This window comes from Excalfactoria chinensis, chromosome 12 (assembly GCF_039878825.1).
Source record: "Excalfactoria chinensis isolate bCotChi1 chromosome 12, bCotChi1.hap2, whole genome shotgun sequence".
NCBI classification, from domain to species: Eukaryota; Metazoa; Chordata; class Aves; order Galliformes; family Phasianidae; genus Excalfactoria; species Excalfactoria chinensis.
The window spans coordinates 3592222-3608396 of NC_092836.1; positions in this window are offsets into that span (position 1 = coordinate 3592222).

Below are 16175 nucleotides of genomic sequence, written 5' to 3' on the forward strand. Positions count from 1 at the left end.
ACAAATTTAAAATCTGGGTGTTTTCAGTTGAAGTTGATACTCCTGAAACATTCAAAAAACATTTTCTCATTTCATTCTGTATTTATGGCTCAAACAAATAACATTACATACACATTCTGTTCTAAAGGAATGTTTTCAGTTCCTGTTGAAGGCATACCTAAATCCCTGCAAATATCTTGCTTTTATTCCTCTGGAAGATTACCACCAATGCTACAGAAAGCCTGTGGGGAAACAGCTGCAGCAGGTAATCAGAGTCCAGCAAAGAAGGGGTAAAGTAAAATGGATCAGAAAGGCAAAAATCATTAGACTGGTGCCAAAAGAAAATGCTCAGGAAATACAATCCTCTAAGTATTAATTGCCTCCAGTCAAAATATGAAAATCTGCCTAAGTATCTTTTCTATTGTGAATTCACAAATCCATGGGGTGATGTTCACACAGTTGACAAGAATTAGGTTGAATAAGAAAGCCCAGCTGCATATAAACTAAATTACACAACACTCCCTGTTTTTCACATTTCCTACTGGCTAAATGCCCTTGAAGGTCTGAAATAGGGCCCAAGGGCCTAGGGCTACACACTATGCTGAGGGGAAATTAACAGCAGCTGAAGGTGGTAATAATGTGAAGTAACTGCATCTTGAACAAGCAGGGAGTGAGCAAACAAGAATTACAGGGAGAAGATTTGGAGAGAAGCACTCATGCTTTGCAGGCAGCTTCCCATGTCAACAAAAGTCCCTGGTGTCCACAGAGAAAGCAGACACATCATCTGCAGGAAGGATCGCAGTGCTCCAAGCCTTTCAATTACTAATAGTTTGAGTCACTAAGGACTAAGTCTTGGAGCCCATTTTTCTCCCTTTAAGCATATTCAGAAATTTTGTATTTACTGCTCAAAGATGTTTGAGAGAAAAATCAGAATCTGGTGACAACGCACACTTTTTCCATTGCAGTAGAAAATCCTATTCTAGATTCATCAAACCTCAAATCAAAGGGTCATGTTTGCTAAGTGCAACCACTTGTTCCAAAGTTTGTCAAAGGGAATTGTTTGTACTCCTGAAAGTTGACAGCAGCACTATATTCAGCTTCTGCTATATTTGAAGAAGTGGGATCTTGTCCTGGTGGGATCTACAGAGTCACTAAAGGGTATGGTTTGTTCCTTACAGAGCTTGTGAAATGGAAAGATAAGCTTTTCTTCACTCCTTTAATTGCAAGAGACTTCTTATATATGTAGCTTCCTGCAGGAGAAACAAGATTACTTTTCATCCATATCCCATGAAACACAGAGCTGGCCTAACCATCAAAAGGCAGAGTTGTGTCTTACTAGGGAATATTGAATTCTAACCACTCCTATGCCAATATTCTGCTCTTTCCAATAAGAAATCTGTATGCCAGTCACCTTAATACAAAATGAAGATTGAAAAGAGTGATACAACTAATGTACAAATGTGCACTCAGTTTCCTCTGTAAAAATTTCTGTAAAAATCGTTTTTGCTTCATAGTTCCAAGAGGAGTTATCTAGCACACCCTCAGGCAGTTACTTGCAGTACTTACACTTTTTAACAACTTATCAAGGGAAAATCCAATTGTTCCTAATGACAGCCAATCTGTGTGTCTCCTATTCTCATATACGGGAAAGTGTTTATTATCCATTTGTAGTAATTAAGGCACCAATGTTATATAGATCCATAAAACCAACTACCTTCAGCAAACAAAGGCTTTTTTTTCCATGTTTACAGCAGCAAAAATGCTCACCTAAAAATAAAAGCTGAATTAAAACGTATAGCATATTTTGAAGAATAAACTAATATTGGAGAATAAAAGTAATCTTAAAATTGCAAAAATAAAACCACGTTCTGTAAAATAATTGGTTTTACAGCACTGACAAGGAAGTGAAATATTTAACAAGCTGATAATGACATTGTGATGTCTGACAACATCTGTCTGTGTTTCAGCTTCTTTGTTATAAAACAATTAAGTAAACCTCTTTTTACAAGTGCATACAGTTAGCAATTGAATGACTCAACCAAGTCAAGCAATTTGTTTAGAAAACCCAGTGAAGGAATGGAAGGTGCCAAACCAAAAAACCTGATAGAGCACTTAAAGATTAGGTTTCATTATTGCCCTTCTATTTATCCCACACGCTCTGCCGGTCACTCAGAGCACCTTACAACCCTGAATGATTCTGTAGTATTCATACAACACTGTGCACTGCTTTATTTGGGAACAAGCAGTGCTATAGGAACATTGTCAGCAAAATTCATCCTACAGTAGCAGAGTCTCAGATGTTCATCCTCCCTAATTACAGCACTAAATGAGATATCAGATTAAGGTGAAATACCATGGTGGGAATCGAGTAGCTGCATTAGCCAACTGTAATTATACACACAGAAGCCAGTGAGACCAGCTGAAAATCAATGTAGCCACATCTAAGTTAGCTATCATGTCAGGAACTGAAACCCCCCACCTCTACCACACTACATCTGTCAGGACTTCAGAGGACTAATGGTATTCAAACAATATCACTACAATATCAGAAATGCTAAGAGGAAAACCCAAAGCCAGTTAAGTCCATTGGAACACCTGCATCAAACTTTGGGTTCCTTCTACATATCCATTCTCTCTGTAGAATCACTGCACAACCACAGAACTTCATGCAAACATCCATTACTTCTTACCCCTGTGGAATGACCCCCTGGACCATTTCTCCTGAAGAAAAACAGCTCAGCATTTCTTGAAATTCTATTCTGCTCTACATCAAATCCTATTATATTTTCCTCTCTTGGCAGTGTTATATCTATAAACTGCAACACATGAAATCAGAACTGGAATATTTCACAAGTGTTTTCTTTCTCCAGCCATGAGGTAAAACAAACTTTGTTCCTTTGTAAAAATTCCTGCTGTAGTTTACATACAAATCCAGCCACCGAAATGGCCACAATAACTTTCTCCTGGAGAACTGGGAAAGAGGGGGTCCAGGTTTTCTCATGTCATAGAGTTTAAATGAAATGTTTGGAAGAAGTGCCTCACTGGAGCTGTACAAAAGTGCTCAAATCCTAACAAGTTTAAATCTCAATATAACATATAAAACCCAGACTGTGTTTTTGAGGTTTGTAAACCCCCAGCAATCTTGGGCTTTAGTGCAAGTAGTCCTATACTGACTTATACTTTATCTCAAATTATACCCAGAACTAGAATGAAGAAGAATTCTCACCAAAAATAAGTGCATCTCAATTGAGTGGTCTTATTTTTTCCAGTGAGATGAGTCCCAATCCATTCACTCAATAAAAAGAGCAAAGGTGAAGAGAGCATATTGAGATGACTGAAAAGAGACTCCAAAGACAAGAATAATGTGGCACAGAACAAGTCAATAGAACACTGAGATGAGTGCTAACCTAAGCCAATTGAGAACTGTTGAGGAGTAAGCCCACAGTAGGGGAGAACATCCTTGGACAGACTCTCCAGCCTTTGGTTACTGCCACAGTATATCAAACCTCAAGGTATTGTGGCTTTCATTGGGGTAATGGAAGCAGGCCCTTCAAGGATCAGGGGGTCCCCTCCAGACTGAATGAGACCAGGTGGGATCAGGTCAAAATTTGCTGTCAAAACTGTTACACACTGTCTCCTGAGCAGATTTTACTTCAGTAGCTTTAGGAACGCTTCATCTTTTATCCCAAGATTCAGCCTGATGGATCCAAATATCACACAGAACAATGACAGAAATAACAATATCATCCTGTTTTCACATTTGATTTTAGTTAGCAAATTACAGCTAATCACTTACTGAAAGCTTCCAGTAAACATCCCAAAGGAGAAAGTAAATTTTAAGGGTGTAAGAGTATGTAAAAATTTTAAGGACTGCTCTAATCTTTATCAAAAAAGAAAAAGAAAAAAGCCTTCAGCATGAATTGAATCTTATGTTTAAGATGTACTGCCCTTGTTATTTCCTCAAAAATCAAAATCTGCTTAACATTTTAATGTCATAATGTAAAACATAGCAGAAGTTAAATTACTAATAATTTCATTCATACAGAACTTTACCTCTGTGGAAAAGGCTATTTGCATATATATAAGTACAGTCAGCATTTAAAACCACAGTAAGTTTACATATTAATGTTCTGTAATAAAGAACATAAACATATAGGGCAAAAGAGACCTGAAATTGAGTTTCTGTAATAGCTAAAATAATAGGTTCATTCTTATCAGTCTGTAAACACATTAAACATAGATAAATTATACAATTACAAGATGTTATTACTGTATTTCAACTTCACATTTAAAAGAACTTTGTTAACGAAGCAGGAATTCATCTGCTTAAGTAAAGTTTGTCTACAGAAGACATTCAGTCCAAAACAAAATGGACTGTGTAGTGTGGACTGCTTCATACAGACTCCCACTATAAAGACTCAGACTTCATGTACTTAAATACTGAATATTTTAGTGTATTGTACCAACAACGCATACATGAGCACCTCATCCAGGTAAGTGATATTGATTACGCTTTCATAAAAGATTAGGGAAGTTAACCTCAGCAACCAAACTGATGCACAACAGTACACTTAATACACATGTAGTCTCTGTCAGGTCCTGGACATAGGGATGCAAACATGGGAGAAAGTCACACAGCACAGAAGGCAGTGAAATCAAAAGTAAATGTGTGTTCCTCTCTCTACACTCGTAGTGGCAAACCTGTGGAATGTATGTGTTGGGAAATAAGTACCCAACTAAGTCATTTTTGGGATAGGAGGATGGCTCAGAAAGCAGAACAAAAAGCATCTGTCACTGCAACTCACAACTTCAGTGCTAAAAGGAGTTGCAGTTCCAATCGAGAATTTCTGAAGAATATGGTAAGAACCATAAATTTGTTCCCTCAAAAACTCATCTATGCAGGTGAGAAAACCTTGAAGCACAAAACAAAATACACACTAGAATCAATTTTATCGAGGATATTAAGATATATCCAATATAAAATGAGCATTTGATCTTAACTGCTGCATGTCTCCTAGAGAGCAGCAAGAGGTTACTGCTGAGAATCAGAATCATAGAATCACCAAGGTTGGAAAAGACCTAAAAGATCATCCAGTCCAACCATTCACCTATTACTAATAGCTCCCACTAAACCATGTCCCTCAACACAACATCCAGTCTTTCCTTGAACACCCCCAAGGTCAGTACTGCTGCTCTATGACTTGGATGTCATCACACTCAAACTTCTGGACTTCAGCAAAACACTTAAGGAAGAAATCAGTTGTGTTACTACCTGTTTGCATTCCTCAGAGTGGACAAGCCCCTTTACAAAAGCCCTAACATCTCACATTCACATTAACAACACACACACGTGTAGCCATTATCCACGCCACCTACCTTAGAGACATCCCAGGGTTGTTTGACATGAAATTACGTGCATCATCACCAAGAATTAAGAACAAAGAACATACTGCAGCAGAAAACGGGTTTACTTAAATTTCTTTCTGTAAGTGGCCTCTCACGCAAGTCCTTGCAACTTCCAATCCTCATTTTAAAAAGTCTCTGCTTTAACTGAAAACTCTTCAGAGATAGTAACATCTGTGTCATCTCTAGCATGGTACTAGGCAATCCATTCTGGAGATACAAGGTTAAGTTCTATACAAGTGCTAATGACACAGACAGTTCCTTTGACATTACACAAGAGTTTATATTAGTTTTAATAAAGGTTTGGTCTATTGTTATCTTCTAGAAAAAAATCTATCAGTTCAAAGAGCATGAACAGGAAAATGGGTTTTGCTTAACTTGGGGTTCACAGCTGAAACATATTATTGGAACTTTCCTCCAAGTAAGGAGTTGCTATCAGAAAATATACAGAAACTTCTGGAATGCTTGAGGTTAGTATAACAGTTACATACATGGACATAAAATACTTGTGACAAGCTACTATCCTAGGCTTTGATTCAGCAAAGCACTCTGGTGAAACAGAGCACAGAAGTGACACACCTTCTGATAGCTTCCTTATAACCACTGCAAGTTAAATCTCTTATGGGGGACTCCTCTCTCCCTCTGTCATGATGGAGCAGACATTTGGTACAACAGCCCCACAGTGCTGTGGGACTTGCACCATGTCATGGTTTCATGACTTTTGGTTACTGGTATTCCACATCATAACATCATGTAGTGCACTGGAAGTTAAAGTGTTAATGCTCTAGTTCCGGGTACTTGTCCAGAAGAGTAGAACTACATTCCCCATTTGCAGTCAGAGAGGAGATAGAACTCCTGGCAAGGTCACCTGATTGGGCTCTTCAGTTCTTCTTTGCACTCTTTGCCTCTCCTCACTGCTGCCCATCCCGACTGAACACATCACTTCAGTATTACTGTAAGGCCTACAGCTTTCAGATACTCTCTCATTATATTTGATTTATTAACTCCAGCTCTAGTTATATTGTATTATAGTGTATTATCTTGCATTCCAATACCATATTTAGTAAATTAGTTTGTTTCTCCTCAGATCATTGCTGCTGTTTTCTAATTACTTTGGGGTCCCCTGCTTCCCTTTTCCAGTGGCGCAGATTTTGTGAGATCCCTCTGCCCCACTAGTCACAGAACTTGGCCAAACCAGCCTGTAAACCATCAACAAACCTTACTGAATAACAGCTTCTACTTGCAAATGGCATAAGAGCTGGTGCTCAGTGCTGGGCTTTGGTTTGCACTGCAGGCTGGCAGCATCCTCCTCAGGGCCCGACATCTACAGCATGATGCAGAACACCCTGAGAGTCAGGAAACCTCGCATACTGCAGACCTAAGAAGCTGCTTCCAACAGAATTCAGAAAGGAAGTAATGACTGAGAACCCACCTTACCTTCTTTTCTTCTGATACCAAGCATCTCCCTTCCATGCAGCTCAACACTGACTGGGGTAAATATGTTAGCACTAGAAAGGTTTACTAGTTTTCAGGCCAGAACTACCAAGCAGTCAGGATTTCTTGAGGAACACAGAAGTCTGCTGCAGTTGTTCTCCTTCTTTCCTAAGAAGAACCAAACTTGCATCACTTGCATATGCCGGTGAAAATAATTAAAGCTTGCACTGAGGACATGGACAGCATCTCCACACATTTCCTTAGGCAGGTGTTCTTTACAATTACAGTGCATAAAAGACAAGCTAATTCAGGAGCAGTCAGGAAGCCCAACACCAAAGCAATGAGAAGCCTGATACCAGAGACACTAGGAGAATTTTCTTTCTCAAATGCAATGCTACCAGTCTACAGGTAGCCTCGGAAACCGACAATAACTCAATGACTGTAAGCATCATGTCCATCTATAGAAATATGGGAAAAGCTAGGAAGAGGTTGCCCATTCCCTTTGTTTTCAGGATTCGAAATGTTTAGTCTAGACTGACAGAGACTTTGCAAGTGACAGAAATCAGGGTCTGCTTCCCAAAGTAAAAAAAAACAAGGCTGTTGGACATGTGCTTTACGCTCCCTGAAGCAAGATTTAAAAATCTCTCCTATTGATCCAATAGTTAACCAGCAAATATTACACTCTACACTCTAAGGAGGTGATTTACAAGAGACCTAAAGAAACTATAAAAGGAAATAATACCATGGCCTATTGCTATACACTGGCAAGTCAACACACATAATACTTCTTTAAATCCCTGGTTCATTCAATTCCTGACAGTCACCCTTATTGAGCGGCTGAAGACCTCGTGTACAAACTAGATTTTCATTCCTCACCACTATCCCTTAATACCTGTCCAGATATAATACTCTTTGTGCTAGCATTTTAATTGAATACTAAAAAATAATAGTTCACTGAATGCAAGATTTACTATAACACATAAAAATAAAATGACAATAAAGTCACACATATAAATTAAGCAAGAAGCCCTGTAATCTAGTCTGTATCAGTGCTGTATTTTCTCTCCTGTCAATGTCTTGTTCTTCATCTCCTTTGTAGTACAATAAATTACCATTATTGGTAAATATTTATATTCAGTTCTGTAGCATCAAGATACTGACAGTTAATATAGGTCTTCCAAAAGAATGTTCCCATCATTCTGAGACAACACAAATATTTATCACATTTGCCTTTCTAATGGGTTTATGCCTTTTTGGAAGTGACTTCTAGGATTATCTTTGTTCTTGTCTCAGCAACTTTTAGCTAAGAAAACTAAAACAAATTAGGACCTTGATAGCCACGTGCATACTAGCTAAAATCAATAGCTTTAATTTCCACATTTAAACCTACAATTTTCATCTGACAGGCTCAGCAGGTTTTAATGCACACAGCAATTTACTTTTACTGTTTTAATTGTTTTTAGTCAATCACTTTTATTGCTTCTCTGCATCTGACTAAACAAATTAATAGAGCTATGTTCATAAATGATTACTCTGTGAAATGGCTTGATAGATATATTTGCCAGTTTCACCTCCAATTACTGCCAACATTAGTAATATTTATACCAAAAGGTACATTTATTCAAGTTCTATAATCAAGCGAGCAGTAGGAATAAAAATAGCCAGAAAATCTACTTTGTGAGCTCCACAGTAGCAAGTGCTGTTCTTCTAACAACATCCCCTCCAAGCCAGATTAAAAAAAAAAAAAACAAAAAACTGCCAGACCTGCCTGCATAGTGGACTAAAAAAACACTTTCTGGATCACAGGAAGACTCCTACTTGTATTCTTGCATGACTTCTGATGTCTGCAGAAGAAAATCTTGATTCTCTAAATGAAGCTCAGTGTTACTCCATAGATCCTCAACTCTCCTGTCCTTTGAAGAGAGAGAACACAACCTTCCTACACACAAGAAGCAAATTAGCCCACTATCTGGAAAGACCTTCACCTGGGATGCTCAAACCTAAACCTCTAGAGCTTTTATTATTATTATTATTATTATTTTTATTTTTTTAATAAAATGGAAGAAAAAGTAAGCTAAAGCCAAAGTATCTTTCATCAGCAGTTCCAGAATCACCCTCCCTCTAGCAGGAGGATCTTCAGTGTTTTTCTTCACTGTGTTTCAAGAGGCAGATTGCAGACTATCTCTGAGCACAGCCTCCAGCCAGCACTTGGGTCTTTCACTAGCAGTATCAGGGGCTGAGCACCTTTAAAGTTGAAGATTATGGTTTCCCCCTGCTTTTTGGATATCTAATAAAATCTAGCCACTAAAACAGCTTGAAGCTTCCACGGAAAACATTCTTCTTACAAAAGTGGCACACCTGGGCTTAATCCAATCAGGCAGAGAAAGCCTGAATTTATTTTTTCTACCTTCTTCTCTTCTCTGAAGTGGGAACCACTTTGAACATCTCCCCTCTTCCTCCACAGCTTACATTCAACCAAAGAGAAATGACGTGCATGGCAAAACAAGGCCAAAAGCTCCAAGCTTATTTCTTGTTTTATGGACCTAAGCAGCAGGGAAGGGGAGATGCAATGGCCTGCCTGGCCTCAGCCCAACACTGTGGGTTAACTTACAGTAAGGTGCTGGAGCACATCAGACACAGCCCAATGTGCTTGGCTCTCCAGAAATACCTTGACATGCTGCTCCAGAGGATAATTAACTGCTTCATCTGTAATTAACACATCATTTTCCTTCATACCCACACCTACTATATCTCCACACTTGTGGTGCACTATAGATTAGGCAAATATACCTTTGGGGAGAGTATGTCCTTTCCTGTCATTATGTTTCCTAAACATCTTCCCTTGTCAGTGAGGAAATACTTAGTCCCAAAGCTCTCCACCCTCACCCCCCCATTTACTGAATGTGTTCTTTCTTCTGAGTGGCCAGCCCCTGGAGTACAAAAGCAGCTGCTGCTTTTATAGAAAAGCTGAAGTGATTCCACATTGGTCAGAACTGCTGACATCGAATTAGTTTTTCATTTGATATTTCTGCATACTATCACTCACATTTGATTTAAGCCTTCACTGAACACATGCCCTTGGAAAGATTCTGGGTTGTAAGCAGTAGGAAACAAACTACATAGTCTGGTTGATAGGTTTTTTACTGTTCCTTTAGAAACCTGCATAATATGTTATATGAAAGAACCTGGATTGCTAGCTGAGGCTGCTGGATACCTCATGAATATAAGCCAAATATATCAATTTTTCAGTCCTTAAGCTATCAAGCCTACACTCTACTACAACAAGAAGATCATAAAAGCACATATCACATCAGCAATGTGACTTACCACACATGTAAACAGCAAAAAATGAATCTGTTTCTTGCTGTGGCTCATGCAAAAATACAATCTGGATTTTTCTCAGGGTTTTTCATAAACTAAGAAGCCAATTCAAGGTATAAATAGATACCATTTTACATTTCTTGGGATTAAACAGATACTTAACCCACATGCGGTCTGTACAAACCCACTCTTCACTGCCCTTCCCATACAGGGAGGCAACACAGCTGCTCCATAATCCCATCCTTTCATCATCAGGCAGGACAGCACTCGATGAAATGTCCAACTGAGAGCAACCAGTTTGTTTGGATGACATATCCCAGAATATATCCATGCTCAGGACTCTTCAATAAAAGACTAAATCGAATAGAAGGCTAATTAAAGAAATCATCCATCACAGATTAACTGAGCTGCTGCTGCTCTTAGCAGAGATTGCAGGAAGAACAGATAAAGCCAGAGGTGGTAACAACATATCCAGTCTCAGCCAAACATGTCCCCTTTGATTGTACAAAGTCAGCTCCTTCCCAGCACTTTCTTTACAGCAGAGGCAAGTGATCGACAGAAAACTAGTCACAACAAAGCTTGGGCACACCTGTATTCCCGTGGAAAAGAACTAGCATGATCTTCTTAACTCTGTGCCCCATGAGGCAGCTCAGCAAGGCAGCAGCCCCAGCTCAATCATGAACCTCCCTTGAAATGGTAACAAGCTGCAAAAAAAACCCAGACATTTCTCTGCAGGCCAACACCCTGGGACATCAGTCTACAGAAGCCTTTGCAGAATGATTAAAACATTATCCCAGAGTGAATTACTTCATACAAAATGCACACATGCACTGCTGGGCTGCCTCATTAGCACAGAAAATCTGTTGAGACACTGTTCTTGATCACTTGTTCTCAAATACCAGAAGATCTCAAGCAAAATCTGCCCTATAGCATGAGCCATGCCATGCATGCCTTTACATCCCTGTCAATCCAGTCTAAATTAATTGGACAAGGAAGCAGAAGTTAAATAAACAACTTGCCCTAGGTCACGTACGAATTCTGCAGCAGAATGAAGCAGCAGGAACAGATCACAGTTTCTAGTCTTGTATGTTTAATACAATCCTTTCTTACTCCAAAGAAAAAAAACAAAACAAAACAACTATGAAGCAAGGCATCAGCCTACAGCATTACTATAACTGTTACTTTCTTCAGAAGTACATACACATCAAAGACCAGCACCGCCCATATTTTTGAGCAGGGGACAGAAAGCAACTTGCTCAAGTTCTTGACAAGTTCACTACTTGGCAAGGTCCTTCCATCTCACCCACATGAAATGGAAGACTTTATACAACCCCCAAAACATGCAATAAATGTTTACAGAGACATTACAGGGTGTATTTCTAACACATATGTAATTGTATTAAGAAAACATTGTTTTCTTACCCCCACCAAACTTCCTCTAGCATAGGAGTTTATACACAGAGTTCATTGTAATGAATGATCATATCAGTAAACTGCAATTAAACACATTCAATATTCTAAATCCAAGAAATTAGACTTTGTAGTAATACAATTGCTGACTGCTTCTTCCAAAAACTCTACTGCTGCCCTTCAGACGTGCTCTCTATTTCTAAACACACAGAGGCTACTTCACTGCCAATTCCTCTACTGATGGCACATTTTATTGACAAAATACAGCAAAGCCACCTAAAGCAATTTCAGCCACAGAATAACCTTTCACACAAGAAGCTAACCAGTCCTTCCATCCACTTGCAGTAGATTTAGATTAGCAAACATACAGACACATTCAGATACTTTGAACAGTCCCATGTCAATTGACAGCTAAGGACAGGGTAACGCTATATCAGTATTTTATTTTGTCCTTAGAATGCTGAGAAGCTGAGCTTTCTTTCCTCAGACAGAAGGGGTCTGGATTCCCCCCCGCCACATACTGTTTGATCCATCTGTGCCTTTTCAATCTCTTCTCCGGTTTTCCCTTTCCTTTGTCTCACTGCTTTCCTCAATTATGAGTTTCTCATTACAGTTCTTCCAAAATTCTCCTAGAATAACTAATGCCACTTGAAGGCTGCAGTATTTCCACTCTTAAAAAGTGCCAGATACAAACAAATCCATTAAAAGTTCAAGTACTGGCACTGGAGCTACTGCACCTAACAATTAACCAGCAAAAAGCAAACTGTACAGCCACAAGCAGACAGGTTCAACATCACATAAATACTATCACTTCTAAAAATGACAGGCGTCAACATAATGTTATATTTCTCTTAATTGCAATTATATAAAGGAAGAAAATATTCACTCTGGCTTTCACTTTCATTTTTCACTTTCATGGAAGAAATCACAAACCTTAACACACTCCAAGACTTGGAGCTACACATTAGACAAACTTGCTAGGAAGAGTTTTAGAACCTTCTTTAATCAGGCTTAATCCTGCACTCCTGTCTAGTCTGTCCAATCGAAGATCTTACAGTTGACCTCTCAGATTCTGTCCACAGATTACTAAATGTTACTTCACTACCAGCTGCTTCTCACGCCTATCCAGTGCTGACTGTCATGCTCTCTCCAGCTTAAAGTACTGAATAATTCCAGGCCTTGGTGGGAAAGGGGGAGAGGCCATACAGCAGCAATTATCCCACAAATGCACACTTAAATCACACACACTGTCAGGCAGGTTGATGAAAGATGCATTCCCTAACGTATCTGTACAGATATAAGCCCCAAGCAGAGACTGCTACAGAAGAAGTGTAGCAGAATAGTGCCTGGCATCACTCTGCAAGTTTCCACAGAAACATGAGATATCCATGGGTGCAAATATCTACCTCACAAAAGCAGCCACGGCCTTGCATTGTCAGATCACATAGTTCAACTTCATTGTCAGACCGAGGACACACACAGGAGTGCCAGACATAGCAGCCAGCAATCTGCCACCAGCTGCAGAACAAACATACATCTGCAACAGAGATTTGTCCCTGTAAGAAGGTGCTACATGGGGAAGTCATTTTAGCCATGGGAGATTGGCTGACTTTTCTCAGACTTTTTAATTAACTCCATGAGAAAGACTTCGGGACTCACATCCAAGACCCTTCTAGGGTTTGTAGATCCAGTCCAGCTTTTCTTAGGATGTGCCCCAAGTTGAAGCAGTTACCATTCCAGATAAGCTGTTTTTTCACAGCCCAGATGGAAAGAGAAAAATCAGGTTATTTATTCCTGCATGTTTGGAACTGACCAAAGTCACAGGTAAAAATAACACCAAAATCAAATCCAGATCTGATAGCAAAACACCACATAAACAGTCAGAATCAAGACAGTACTCACCCAGGTCAGAAGGGACACAGCGTAGGTATGTCACACTGTCTCACCTGATAGCTGGGCAGCATGCTTCTCTCCCCTACACAACCATTCCAGGTCACTAACAGAAAGCTCAGACTCTTGTACAGTTGTTTTGGTGAGCATAGATGTATCAGACAGCCTGGAAAAGATCTCATCTGTTCCTCCACCTACACTTCAGTTCACAGTTCAGCTATGCGCTACCAATCCAGAACAATTACTTTATGCCCCACAGTAGCCACTTGGCTCATACTGGTTTTTGCACACTTCACTTCCCTAAAGAGGTTACTCTGTTGCTTTCTGCAAGACCCAGTGGGAACACATACAGCAATCCTACAGCGATCCTGAGAAAGGACTACAGAAGTGTTTGCTAACACCTCATGAGGAAAATATAGTTCTGTGTGGAAGTGAGTGTATTTGTTGTGTTGCTTCTACTGCTCAGAAAAGAAGATCAAAGCCATACTGCTCTCTAAAGATGCTGCACTCCATACACATTAGTTTGCTGGAACATAACATTAGCATAAATCCAGAAAGCCAACACGCAATAGACACTCTTCACCTTATCCATTTTCAGAGCCCACTGGGAAGAGGGCTATTCCCACTGCTAAAAGGGCTGGAAAGACCAGAATCATTCAGCTCAAGTTCAGTTAAGTGATCTCAGATCTGTAGTTCTTCCCTCCTTCCTCCTTCAGAATGGACTACACTTCCCCAAACCCATTGCAGAGTAGGTGCTTCTCATCACACTATGCCCACAGTCCTTCCCTCAGATTTCCTAAAGCACACCAGCTAACAAGAGAGCTAAGTTAAAAGTCCCCACCTCATCACAAGGCATCCAATCCTCTGGACCACAATTAAAAACATTCTTCTTGGAACCCTCATCCCTCCTTCCAAATCCACATCCATTACGTGCCAGGTTGGTGTCCCAGACATTTTATTAATGCATCAGATCTCAATACACTTGTAATGCAGCAGAAAGGCACTACAAAAGGCACATCTACGTGTTGCCCCTTTTATAAAGATATGGAGAAAAATGCAAGGATTAGATTCATATTTTTCAATAAGTTTCTAAACTGAAAGTTCATTTTAGTAATTAAAAATTGTGCAAGAACTTAAGAATCCATAAAGGCGAGCCTCCACTGTAAATGTTTTGAATTGGCAGAACAAAAATATTTATATTTCAAAGATAGAAACTTAGAAGCTACAGAATGATTTAGCTCTCAAACTTCATAATTCTCCAAGTTCACAGATAGATGAGACAGCTCTAAGTGCTTATGGAGGGTATTTCCTCTGAGTGAGAAAGCGTGCCCAAGGGCTCTGTGAATACTCTTGCACCATACCTCAGTAATGCACAACTTCTGTGCTTTAAGAACAAGCCCTTTAAGATCACATAGCCAGGTTTTCTATTTTAGCAGTGCAAATGCCACAGCTCTAAACAGAGACTCTGTGCCGTGTCCTCGTCCTTGCCACACACAGATCCCTCTGAGTACTTATATCTAAACAAGGCAGACAAGACCTGCAGTTAGAAAGAGAGATCTGAAGAGGAAGGCCTTTGGTACATGAAGCACAGCTCTTTGAGATGAAAGCCAAAGAGAATGTAGAAAGGAATAAATAATCAAAAGAACAGAAGTAAAAAGGAACTGAGAAGACTCTGAGAGGTACAGATGTGTTCTGAGATTCCTAGAGCACAAAAAAAAACCAAACAAACAAACAAAAAAAAACCACCCAAAACCCAAACAAACAAACAAACAAAAAACCCAAACAAACAAAAAACCCCAACACTTTTCTTGTTGTTTAAAGTAGATTTTGTTCTAAGTTACAGTATTCTACAGAAAGAAATGCATCATAATAAGGGAAGCTTTGTATTGTCTGCAAGATTTTACTTTATTCTCTGCAGGAAGAGAGTCAAAGTATGGATTCAGGAAAAAAAGAAGAGCAAGTTTGGGTGATCAGTGCACTCATGTTGGTAGGGAAAAGATAGATGTCAGCATTCTACTCAAAGGAGTTTATTAGAATCACTGACTGTGGAGTGCAGCCAATTACCTGGGACAGCTGGATGAGGACACCTGTGCATCATAACATCTGAAGGCAAGATCCTGGGTGTGGTAACTGCAGAGTAAGGTCCGTGTAAACACAGACAGTCATTCCTTGTTAAGATTCCCAAGGAGATAACTGACGCCAATGGAAGTGAGAGTCTGTCTCACAAATAGTTATTCATCTTGATGGAGAATTTAGTATGTCTCTTTAGCATCTTTATAAGTTATTAGTTGAATGCAACGCAGGGCCAGAAGTTTAGAAAAGAGCACTGGGACTGATTTGTATGCAAAGATGTAAGTAAATAATATGAAACAAAAGTATGAGACAAGTGAAGGGCTCCAAAGGAAAAGACCTTAATACCAAAGCTGCTCATCTTTCACTTGGAATAAAGGTGGAGGTTAAAAGGAAAGTTTATAATGTGTGAATCTGAAAGGGACAAGATTTAAAATGATAAGAGAATCCCAAGTTTGTTAGGTTAAAAACAAAGGCAAAACAAAACAAATTCGGAAATGATATCCTGACGTGGAAGAAACAAGTTTAACTTTTCAGTAGTAAAGAGCAGGGGTTTGGCACCATTGCAGAAGCAGCTCAGTTCCACGTCCCAGCAGGGCGCAGTGAACTCAAGACCAAGGGTCTGGAAGGCGGCTCCGGCTGCGGTGCGTTCCCGGGCCTATGGCGCC